At 46.3% G+C, this 12,061-nt stretch overlaps 1 long non-coding RNA gene across 1 annotated transcript in view; it reads left to right on the top strand.

The window, feature by feature from the left end:
• LOC137231567 (uncharacterized) overlaps window positions 1–10,930 on the top strand; it is a 42,512-nt gene extending 31,582 nt beyond the window's left edge. The window contains exon 2 of the long non-coding RNA XR_010946660.1: window positions 6,465–10,930. This is a non-coding gene — a long non-coding RNA (uncharacterized lncRNA). The remainder of the gene's footprint in view (window positions 1–6,464) is intronic.
• Window positions 10,931–12,061: the final 1,131 nt, after the last annotated feature.

Raw genomic sequence — 12,061 nt, 5'->3', positions numbered from 1 at the left:
CATATATATGTGTTAGCATACGGTATTTGTTTTCCTCTTTCTGACTTACTTCACTCTATATGACAGACTCTAGGTCCATCCACCTCACTACAAATAACTCAATTTCGTTTCTTTTTATGGCTGAGTAATATTCCATTGTATATATCTGCCATATCTTCTTTATCCATTCATCCAATGATGGACACTTAGGTTGCTTCCATCTGCTGACTATTCTAAATAGAGCTGCAATGAACATTTTGGTACATGACTCTTTTTGAATTATGGTTTTGTCAGGGTATATGCCCAGTAGTGGGAAGCAGCTGCATAGCACAAGGAGATCAACTTGGTGCTTTGTGACCACCTAGAGGGGTGGGATAGGGAGGGTGGGAGGGAGGGAGACGCAAGAGGGAAGAGATATGGGAACATATGTATATGTATAACTGATTCACTTTGTTATAAAGCAGAAACTAACACACCATTGTAAAGCAATTATACTCCAATAAAGATGTTAAAAAAAAAAACGGGAAGGACAAATAGTTGGCATGGGAAAGGGGGGAGGGGAAACTAGCATCAGATAGATGCAAGCAACTAAATGCATTGGGTAGCTCTTACTTAGGTCCTGGTTGGAACAAACCAATTGTAAAAAGACATCTTTGAGCTAATCAGAGAAATTTGCAGTAGAAGACCTCCAGAGGTCAATGTTGATTTGGTTAGGTGGGATAATGGCATCACGGTTATGCGAAAGACACATTTTTTGTCCGTTAGATACCCATACTGAAGTGTTTAGCGCTGAAATACGATGTCTGCGATTTGCTTTAAGATATTCCAGCCCCCTCCTAAAACTAGTAGGTCTGTAGATTAAATAAGATTGCAAAATGTGGATCGACATTAAAGCTGGGTGATGGGTACACTTGGGATCAATATAACTGTTTTCTCCGCTTTTGTGTATGGTTGACAATGTGCATACTAGAAAAGTTAGGACCCAGAAAGGAAGGGGGTGGGAATGCTGTCAAGACATGGGCTTTAGAATCTAGCTGCCTCTGTTCAAGTTCAGCTCTACCACATGCTAGCTGTGTGACCTTGGGCAAGAATCTACCCTTTTTGTGCCTCAGTTTCCTCATCTGTGAGATGGGGATATACTTGTTGCTAGGATTTACCAAGACAATGCGTACCAGGTACTGGGGAAGCTTTTTCTTGTCATTCTTGTTATTATTGATATTGTGATGCCACAGCCCCACCTTTTTCACTCAGGACCAGCCCTAGCACCTCAGTGTCTCCAAGGCTGGAACCCTGGCCTCTCCCGAATTTAATCACGAAGCTGGGTCTTTCAGTAAAGTGCCCTCTTTACCTCCCACCTGCTTCCAGCCAGACTCCCAGGAGTCTTTGTCCTGTGGTAGTAGGATGCTGAGCTTGCCCTGTGGCCAATTGTCTGAATTTCACCTGTTGCTGATTTTTTCAGCCCCTCCCAGCCCCTGAAGCTGCACCCGACCCCCAGCACCTGCCCCTGCGTCCCTCTCCTACCCGCTGAGGCCTGGGTCCTTTAGGGCCCCAGCCTCCCAGAGTCATTCCCATTTTGCTAGTGGGGGCATGCCTGTTCCTGACACGTCTTGGGCAGGCCGCTGACCCCCTGTGTGCCTTGGGTCTGGCCTTAGTTTTCTCATTTGTAAAATGAGGGGATGGAGACACTCTCTAAATTTCCAGCATTGACTGCAGAATATATGAATAGGCCTTGACCCAAAGCAGGAGCTCAGTGAAGGTTTGGATATTGATGGAACGAATGAACACAGTGATGGGAGAGGCCACCCTCCCTCTCCCTCCCTGCACTGGCCTAGGGTTTACTCCCAGGCCCCCCTCAACAGTCCAGATCCACATTCCGAACTCCTCTTAAATACCACGCAAAAGGCCTGGGATCTGAGCCTCGGGGAGGTTGGTCCAGCCTCAAAGGTGGATTTAATCACAGCATCACACTCACCACCCTCTCCATCCAATCCCTGTGCCCATCCAGATGTAATTCTGAGCACACCGTCTGACAAAGCAGGCCTTCAGCTGTCTGGGGCCGAAGAAGCAAAATTTTGCTAAGTGTGGGATAGGAAGCCAGGGAGAGCCAGGGAGCCTCATCGATGTTCCCCAACATGCGGGCTAAACCCAGCCCCTCCTCCAGGAAGCCGCCCCTGGTATCCTGGTGCTTACAGGGCCACCACGTTTGTGTCCTGCACCCAGACTGGGAAGTGTGAGCAGCTGGCCTGGTTTTCTGTCACCTGAGTGCAATCTCCGTTCTGTGTGTAACTTGACTGTAAAGACGGGGGGACGGGGGGCGGGGGGGAGGAGGGCAGAAACAACCCTTTCTTTTTTCTGTATGACCCAGTCTCAGCTCAGTGTCGTGCAGAGAGTTCTGCAGACCCAAATGAGGATTCCAGGGTCCAGACTCCTTAGCCTCTCATTTAGAGAGGAAGAAATCGAGGCCCAGGAAGGTTCACTGAGTCTTGCAGGGCCTGGGCTCTGATCATGGCTGGACCACAGCTCTGTCCATCACCCCCTGCTTGCTGCCCTCATGAATATGACCTGGGTGGAGTCAGGACGGCACTGGCCACGGAAGCAGAGGCGTGGAGACCTTGGCAGGTTGCCTCCAGCCCAAGGGGCCTCAGGAGCTTGGGTGGAGCCGGACAAGGGACTTTCAAAGCTAAAACTGAAAAAGTCCCATGAAAATCAGAATGATTTGGTCACTCTACGACGCTGGCTCTCCGTGATGGCCCAAGACCCTTTTCTGGGGTGCTCTCCTGCCTTTCCAGTTGCGGCTGAGTCCCAGGTACAGAGCACCTGGCTCAAGTTGGGCCAAGCCATTTCTTCCTCCCTAGACTCTGACGCTTGAGTGGAGGGCCTTGAGAAAAAACATTGACAGCGTGTCCCTTTAAAGGCAGAGCCCAGGACAAGGAGTCCACCGGCCCTGGCTGCTGTGGTGCTCAGGGTGGCCCTGGTTATGGTTTTCCTGAGGCCAGGAGCTCAGATCTCCTTTGATTCTTTGATTCCAGAGGTTTCTAACAAATCCGGTTTCTGCCTTTCTTATCTCCTTGCATTGATAAATCCCTCTGATATACCCTGGTATTATACCAGCATCTTTCATTTGGGGAACTTCCCAGAATGGCCCATTTTCATTCATTTGTCTGATTTCTTTGATAGTTGCTAGTCTGCGGCTCCAGAGGACAGAGACCGGATCTGTGTTTGGTTACCGCCCAGGGCCAGAACTTAGCACAGTGCTAAGTTAGGAATCGAAACAGCTAACTTGTTTTTTCAAGCACTTACCATGCGCCAGTAGAATAAGGGAAGGAAGCCTAAATACATGCTTAAATTAACCAGAGTAAGTTCTGTTGCTGGCAACCCAACGGACCTTGAGGAGTGAATGCCTTACTTCAAAGGGGCAGCTCAGGGCCTCCTGCTGTACATTCATTTATTTGCTTATTTCATATAGTGAATATTGAATACTAACAACAAGAGGAATATGAAATACAGTTCTTGCCCTACAGCAGTGGTTCTCAAGCTTTACAGCATCAGAGGTGCCTGGAGGGCTTGTTAGAACACAGATTCCTGGGCCCCAACCCCAGAGTTTCTGATTCAGCAGGTATGGGGTGGGACCCCAGAACAAGTGTCTCCTAACAACGTCCTAGGTGATGCCTTTTAGGAGTTGGGGACCACTCTTTCAGGACGACTGCCTGGTTGGAACTAAACACCTCTCTGGGGAGCCAGGGCTTTCACGGAGTAGACATTTAAATGCATGGCAGAGAACAAAAGTATGTTAGTTAGGTTTGGGGCTCCTCAGTATCTATTTCTTCTTTTGATAACAACACCCAAATTTCCTTTTGAAGATCTATGTCTCCTTCACTCTGAGGCCATGTGTTCCTGATAGGCTCCCACCTGGCTCTGTGGTAAAGCACGTGCCTCAGGAGCGTCCAATCAGGGAACTGAGTCCACCCGGTCATGTGACTTACATGGTCCAGTCAAGTCTGATCTTAGGACCTTTGTCAGAACCACTAGGAAGCAAGGCTTTCTTCTGATGGACTAGAATGGCCCGTGGTCATCTTGCTGCAGTGAGGAAAGAGCCTCTGAAAATGGAGCCTAGAAGACAAAAGCAGAGGCGAGGCCATTGTTTAATGCCCCTGGATCCAGCCATGCCTGAAGTCAATAATCCTTGGGCTTGTCAGTTACAAGAGTCAATAAATCCCCCTTTGTGCGTAAGTCATATTTTGGGGTGGGTTTTTTTGACATTTAACAGAAAGCTTCCCATCTGATACAAAGTGTTGCAGGAATTTTGAAGTGTGTCATCCTTTCTGGGTTAGGAAGCTTCATGGATACTCAGAGAAGTGAAAGGAGACAGCCTTCTAGGGGCAGAGTTGGGAGACTGGACAATATAAGCAGAGATGTGTGGTGGGGAAGAGCAAGAGGTCACGGCAGAGACAGAAGGGTGGCCCTCAGTACCCAGTGAGAAGCCTCTAGAAGAGTTGAGCCTGAGAGCAAGGGGGCATCTTGCCACTCGGATGGGAAAGCACTTTGCATTCTGTGGTCCCCTTTCCCAGAAGAGTTCACCCTCAATGCCAGAGGTTCCCAGAGCCTGCTGGTTCCTTGGACTCAGACTTCCTGCTCAGACGGGGCAGCTGGGATGAGGTCATGGCTGGGGAGAGTCTTTTATGCTTTTGCTAAGCTGCTTCTTTCAGTAGCAATTGCTGTCTTGCTTAATCTCAGAATTATCTGATTGTCACAGTCGAGTTTTCCACATTAGGCAGTGAGCCAACAAGTTACTTAAACTATAATTGCCCTTTAATGAAGCCCATCTTCAAAACTGAATTGTCAAAGGGAGACTTGTAAACACACAGCGAGGTCCAAGACCAGGCTGGCCCCAGACGTCACAGCCAGGCCCTGGACTCCTCTCTGGAGACAGCCGCATTTGTCTGAGTTCTGGGGGCTGTATCGCCGGCTGCCACCCAGAGTAGAGAGGAGTCTGGTGCTGGCAACGGTCGCCAGAAGCAGGTCGAGCTTTTTAAAAGCAAGCTTAGGGGGCTTGGTTTTGGTGCACACATTCCCCTTAGCCGAGTGCCCCCTCCTCCCCAATGTCCTATGAGAGGTGAAGGTAATGGCCACCTTCTCGACTTGAACTTTACAAAACCTACCGCAACGCTTGTCTTCGGTGAAACCATAAAATGATGGAAGTGTGGCTGGTGAACGGTTCACGTGATAGAAAGAGTAGGTGAGGGAGGCTGACATCAGGGAGGAGCTCTTCCTGGAGCAGCTGTCTGGGCTGGGTCTGCACTGTGCGTGGTCAGGTGTCTGCCCTCCGGGAGCTTCCACTAGCATCTTAGAACATCATAGGTGAAGTGTCATTGTCAAGCATACTCAGTCGCTTTATTGCACTTTCACAGTCATCCGGGGCAAACCAGGACAAGGAAAGAAATATTTGCAGAGCACCTACTATGTGTCTGGTATCGTGTTAGGCACTTTACATACTTTATCTCATTTAATTTTCAGAACAACACTAGGAGCTAGTCATGTTATCCTTATTTTATAGATGAAGAATGTGAGACCCAGAGAGGTTAGGTAACTTGACCAATATCACACAGCATGTGGGTATATGGGAGACAGGATTTGAACTCAGGCGTGTTTAATGCCAAAGCCAGTGAGTGTTTCTTCAACGTCTTGGTGGCTCCCTAATTATAATGCCTATAATGCTGCTGTAAAGCCGATGAGAGGTGCTGATAAGAAGGGCTGTGGATTCGTGAATAAAACACTGTGCCGTCTGGGATTTGCTCAGAAACAGCGTGAGATTTCAGCGGGGAAAGTAGATAGGAGTATAGGTTAAAAGATTGGCCGTGATATGATAGGTGTTAAAGCAGGGTACGTAGGGGTTTGTAATACAATTTTGTTTAAATCTGAAATTTTTAATTATGAAAAAGTTTTAAAATTACAGCACTTTCTCCAGAAGTCAGTGCCCCTTCCCAGTACCCCCAGAACACCCCACAACCGTATCTGTCACTGCCCTGCACCCAACACGTCATACGAGAGTCACCCTGTACATTTTCTGGGTCCCTCCAAGTCCGTGAGCTCTGTGAAGATAAGGGCGGCATCCATCTTCCTCACCTAAGAAATTTTATAGAATGAATAAATGAGAAAGGAGTCTGGTGCACAGTAGGCATTCAACAAATGTTGGTTGAGTGAATGAAAAATCCAAAGCACTGGGCCTTGAAAGCTGACTGAGCTTTGATGAGCCAGAAGTTCACAGACTGGGCGTGTTAGGTGGGGGACAGGCTCGCGCAAAGACACAAGCAGGAGGCAAGCCAAGTTCAGAGGTGAGGGAAGGGGGAAGACCCGCCACTGCCAAAACAATAATCGCTGGTGAGAATGCCCTGTCCGTGTGAGCTGGCGTGTCCGCTTTTTAATAACTTATATTTCACAGATGTAGCACTGACAGCATATTTTTTTTTTTTATCTTATCACCTCAGCAGGGTCAGTCCCCGCTGGGGCTGTGAAAAGTGAGGCTCTCAATTCCAGTCTCAGCTCATTAATTGAAGAAAGTTGGACAGCGTGCGCCAGGCGGAAGGCAGCTCCAAACGGATGTCGACACGTTTCTGAGGACTTGAAGGAAACAAAAGAAATCAATTAAGGGGACGGCCTGGGGTTCCAGTTGGGAATCTGAATCCTGCTGCCTTTCCTAAGAGTCCCCAGCAAAAGGAAGGAAAAAAATACCTCCTTCCCCAGGCCACCCCAGGAATAAGTGCCACGTGGAAACTGGGCCCTGGAAAGGTCTGGACAGGAGGCCGGGATGGCTGGGAATCAGGTCGCCCGGCAGGGCAGGGTTTGCGTCCTGAGGCTTTGCAGGCGACGTGGCGTCTGGTCTCCTGCCAGCCTTCCTGATGAAAACCACGCTCCGTCGCTGGCTTGGGTTGAAGGCTGCCACACTTAGGATACCTTCAAAGGCCTTGCTTGTACAGACGGGCTTATTCCACCAAAGCACAGGCCGCACGGATGATGAGGACAACAGCAGCGTAAATGTACACAGCTCATGTAGTTTTCCCTGATCTCATCTCGCTCTCCCAGCAACTCTGGGACAGGGGGAGGAGTGGAGAGCAGGGTCAGAAACCGAACTCAGAGGAGAGATGTGATGTTCCCAACATGGCACGGTGGAGAGTTAGTAGAGCCGAGACACTTCCCTCTGATACGCACATGTGGTCCTTGCTGGGGGCTCTGTGCTGGGACCAGGTGAGGGCTCGGGTCTCAACCCCCCACCAGTTCTCACGGTCTGCCTGGCACTTGTCATCATGGATGGTCAAAAGATGTTAAGAAGATCCCTGTATGGTCCTGTCGCCTCCTAGAGATAGTGGCGACTCCCACTGTCTCCTGGAAATATCAGAGTTCCACCTTCTGGGCCTGTCCCTACCCATAATTCTTCAAGTTATTTTGTGTCTCTGGGATATGAATTGGCCTGGGTGCACTGAAGCAAGGGATTTCTCATAGCGACGGAAGGCAAAATGAACGTAAATACGTGTGGGATAGTAATTCCTTGTGTCATGGTACTCTATTTCTCAAAGGGCCTTCACATTTGTTGTCTAATTTGCAACAGGCAGCAAACCTGCGAGCTGTCTGGGATGATAGGATCACTTTGTTCCTTAAAGAGGAGGGAAGGAGGGTGCAGAGAAGTTCTATCTTTTTGTTGTTGTTGTTGTTGGGGGTACGCGGGCCTCTCACTGTTGTGGCCTCTCCCGTTGTGGAGCACAGGCTCCAGCGTGCAGGCTCAGTGGCCATGGCTCACTGGCCCAGCCGCTCCGCGGCATGTGGGACCTTCCCGGACCGGGGCACAAACCCGTGTCCCCTGCATCGGCAGGCGGACCCCCAACCACTGCGCCACCAGGGAAGCCCCGAGAAGTTCTATCTTGTCCGACATCTCGCTTTCTGCCCTTTTCACTTTCTGAAGTTTGAAAAACATTAAGTCAATCTTTTCCCTTAGTTTTAAAATGAGAATCTTGGAGAGTGCGTCTAGGAGGAATTCTTACCCCTATGTTGAGAAATTGATTTTATTATAAAGCAGCAGTTATTACAAATGTTTAAACACCTCATTTAAACGTTTGTTTTTGTTTTGCTTCTTTTGGTCTTTATTGGTTATGTTTCTGAAAATGTAAGCATAGGTGGGGTGCGGGGTGGGAGTGGCGTGGAGCCCAGGATGATCGAGAACACTCCTCTTTCTTCCTTAGTGTCTCCTCAGAAGTCCTCTTCAGGCAGAGGGGAGGGCCGCCCATACAAGGGATGTGATGCTCTCCAAGTTCACAATTACTATTCACATCTATATTTTGTATCCTAGCCAGATGTTAATCTGCCTGTTTTCCCCACTAGGCTGTGATCGCCCTGACTGGTAGGGAGGGGAAGGATCATATTTTTGGTTTAAGGGGGAAAAAACAAACAAAGACTCTGGAAGAAAAGGAATTGAGGGGAGGATGAGTACAGGAGTTCACCAGAGCTGGGACCTGTCAGGACTTCACAGCAGTAAACCAGGGAGAAGGGAAGAAACCTTGAATGAAAACCAGAGAGGTCAAGGGGAGGAAATGGACTCCTGGGATTTTCAGGATGTGGGATCTGTGTGAATCTCTACAAGGCATGAGGAGGCAGTCAGGGACTAGTTCTCAGATTCTGGGGCGGACACCCAGGGAGATGGATGGTAGGGCTTTGATCGGAGCTAGGGAACACAGGAGAAAATACATCATGGATGGAGACAACCATGATGGTTCAGCTCTGGGCAGATTGAGTCTAAGGTGCCAGTGGGTCTGGACTACAGATGTAAAACTGGGCAGGTTGTACTTGAAGCTGTTGTGAAATCCCCGGTCCTCTCAGCTGCCTGCGGGCTGGGCCTTTGCCTCTAAGACCTACTACTTGAGTCTCTGGTGGCCCCGAATAATCGCATAATTTCTCGACCTCATAATTTCTCAGTTTCCTTTTTGTCTTCCACCCGATGCCTGCAGTGAGGCTCCCTGAGGCTACGTGAATTTCATTCACTAGCCCCTTGTGAAGCATCAGAGGTTACCTAGCACCAAGATACAGCAAGAGGGGCCAGCAAACCTGGTCTTGAGACCTGGCCCAGCCAATAACTACTATGTGATGTTGGACAGATCACTATTCTTCTCCGGGCATCACTTTCCCCAAGTTTAATATTAAAGTGGTTAAGTTCCTGTGCTGGTAATGTCAGAGTAGCTTGCGTTGGACTAACTCTCCCACATAATGTAGTTTTAATGTATGAATAAAATATACAAAACAAGTATTCGAAAGTATTGGAAGGCTGCCAAAACCCAGCAGAGACTGGAGTGGGACTGGCCCTTGAAAGAAGACGACACTACCGGTTGATTCATGTTTATATGAATCTTCCCCCGAGTGTACTGTATCCCTGTCTGCATGGCATGGGATAGCCAGAACTCAATTAGAAAACCATAGTATTTCTGATCTTAGGTGTCAGAAGTTGGAGCTCAAGTCTGCCAGAGGAGCTGGAACTGAGGAGAGAAATCCTGGAAAGGGGAGAACCTCTAAGAGGAGAGCCCCCAAATCTGCATGTAAACTGCCCTTCTATCCTTGACCGACCCCTGAACGGTGCATGCATGGGGGTGACATCAAGAAGCCCGGTGGAAGTACTAACTAGGAGGCTGGAAAAGCTGAGAAGAGATTTCAGCTGTGGCTCAGCAACAGATGCAGAGAGAGAATCTGGATTTGAGTCTTACCAAGTTAGCAGAATAAAAGGTATGTCCCAGAACCAAGGGATTTACCCTAAAACTAAGGGAAAGAAGATATTACATCCCTAAGGAAGTACAAACTCAAACCTCTACAGGTTTAAAGTGATCATCCAGTAACTTAACTTCCAGCCATAACAAAAATTAACATTCTTCAGAAGAAGATAATAGAATCCAGGGTTTCTGCAATGTCTTACCCACAACGTCTGGTATAAATTAAAGGGTCAACAAGATGATATTATGAAAAACATTATTACTATCAAATTTTACAACCTAGGTGAAATAGACAAATTATTTGAAAAACACAACTTACCAAAATTGACATATAAAAAATACAGAAAATTGAATAGTTCTGTATCTATTAAAGAGATTGACTTAATTATAAGAAATCTCCCAACAGAGAAAATTCCAGTCTCTAGTGGTCTCACTCAAACATCAACAAACATTTTAGGAAAAAATAATTCAATCTTACACAAATTATTTCAGAAAATAGAGGCAGAGAGAATACTTCCCAGCTTATTTTATGTAGCCAGCATAATCCTGATTCCAAAATTGACAAAGACATAAGAAAAGAAAATTACAGACTCTTAGAGACTGAATGTTTGTGTCCTCTCAAAATTCATATGTTGAAATCCTAACCCCGAATGTGATGGTATTTGGCGGTGGGGCCTTTGGGAGGTGATTAGTTCATGAGGATGGAGCTCTCGTGAATGGAATTAGTGCCCTTATAAAAGAGACCCCCAAGAGCTCTCTTCTGTCATGTGGGGACACAGAGAGAATACAGCTGCCATCTGTGAACCAGGAAGTGGGCTCTCACCACACACAAATCTGCCAGTGCTTTGATTTTGGACTTTCCAGTCCCCAGGACTATGGGAAAAAAATGATTGTTGTTTAAGCCACTCAGACTATGATATTTCTGTTATATCAGCCTCAGTGGACTAAGATACAGGCCAATATCCTTTATGAACACAGATACAAAATTCCTTAATAAAATATTTACAAACTGAAGCTAGAAACATATAAAAAAAGTAATACATCATGGTCAGTTGGGGTTTATCCCAGGAATGCAAGGTTGGTTTAATATTTTAAAAACCAAACAATGTAATTAACCATATTAATAGAATAAAGGAGAAAAACTATATGGCTGTAGATCTAAAAGAGCATTTGACAAAGATCAACATCTATTCATAATAAAAAATTCTCAGCAACCTAGGAATAGAGGATGACTTCCTCAATTTCATGCAGGGTATCTATACAAAACTAACCCCTACCATAAATGTAACCAAAATATTAGATATAAAATATTAGATGCTGGGCTTCCCTGGTGGCGCAGTGGTTGAGAGTCCACCTGCCGATGCAGGGGACGCTTGTTCGTGCCCCGGTCCGGAAAGATCCCACATGCCGCGGAGCAGCTGGGCCCGTGAGCCATGGCCGCTGAGCCTGTGCGTCCGGAGCCTGTGCTCTGCAATGGGAGAGGCCACAACAGTGAGAGGCCCGCATACCACAAAAAAATAAAAATAAAAAAAAATTAGATGCTTCCACCTAAGATGGGAATAAGGCAATGATGTCTGCTCTTGCCCCTTCCAGCATTGTGTTGGAGATCCCAGACAACGCAATAAAATTGAACAAAAAAGAAACAGAGGCATTAAAATGTGAACAAAAGAATTAAAATTGTCTTTACAGACAGCATGATTTTTTACATAGAAAATCCTAAGGAACCGACAAAGCAACTCCTAGTAAGTTAATTTAGCAAGATCATAGGACACAAGGTCTAAATACAAAAAATCGATTGTATTTCTATATACTAGCAGCAAAAAATTGGAAAATGAAATTTTAAGTGCTTTTTTACACGAATATCCCAATGCACAAAATATGTAGGAAAAAATTTAACAAAATATGAATATTTGTCATAAAAAAGACAAAACACCGCTGAAAGACATTTTTAGAAAACGTTATAAATGAAGAGATTTCCATGTTGATGAATTGAAAGACTCAATATTGTTAAGATGTCAATTCTCTCCAAATTTAAAGTAACCCCAATTACAATCTCAACAGATGTTTTTGTAGAAAATGACAAGAAACAAGTTATTAAGAATTCATATGGAAAAGCAAAGGTATAGAATAAGCAAAACAATATTGAAAAAGAAAGACAAATTTAGAGAACTTAAACTACCTGAGTCAACACTTATTGTAAAGCTACATGATAAAGACAGTGTGGCATTGGCACAAGGAAAGACATAAATGGAACAGACTAGAAAGACCAGAAATAGACATAGATATACAGTGAATTGGTTTTCAACCAAGGTGCTGAAGCAGTTTCATGGGACCTAGAA

The sequence above is a fragment of the Pseudorca crassidens genome, chromosome 1 (genome assembly GCF_039906515.1).
Source record: "Pseudorca crassidens isolate mPseCra1 chromosome 1, mPseCra1.hap1, whole genome shotgun sequence".
NCBI lineage: Eukaryota > Metazoa > Chordata > Mammalia > Artiodactyla > Delphinidae > Pseudorca > Pseudorca crassidens.
The sequence above is the reverse complement of the archived record's forward strand: the minus strand, read 5'-3'. Positions and strand labels throughout refer to the sequence as shown.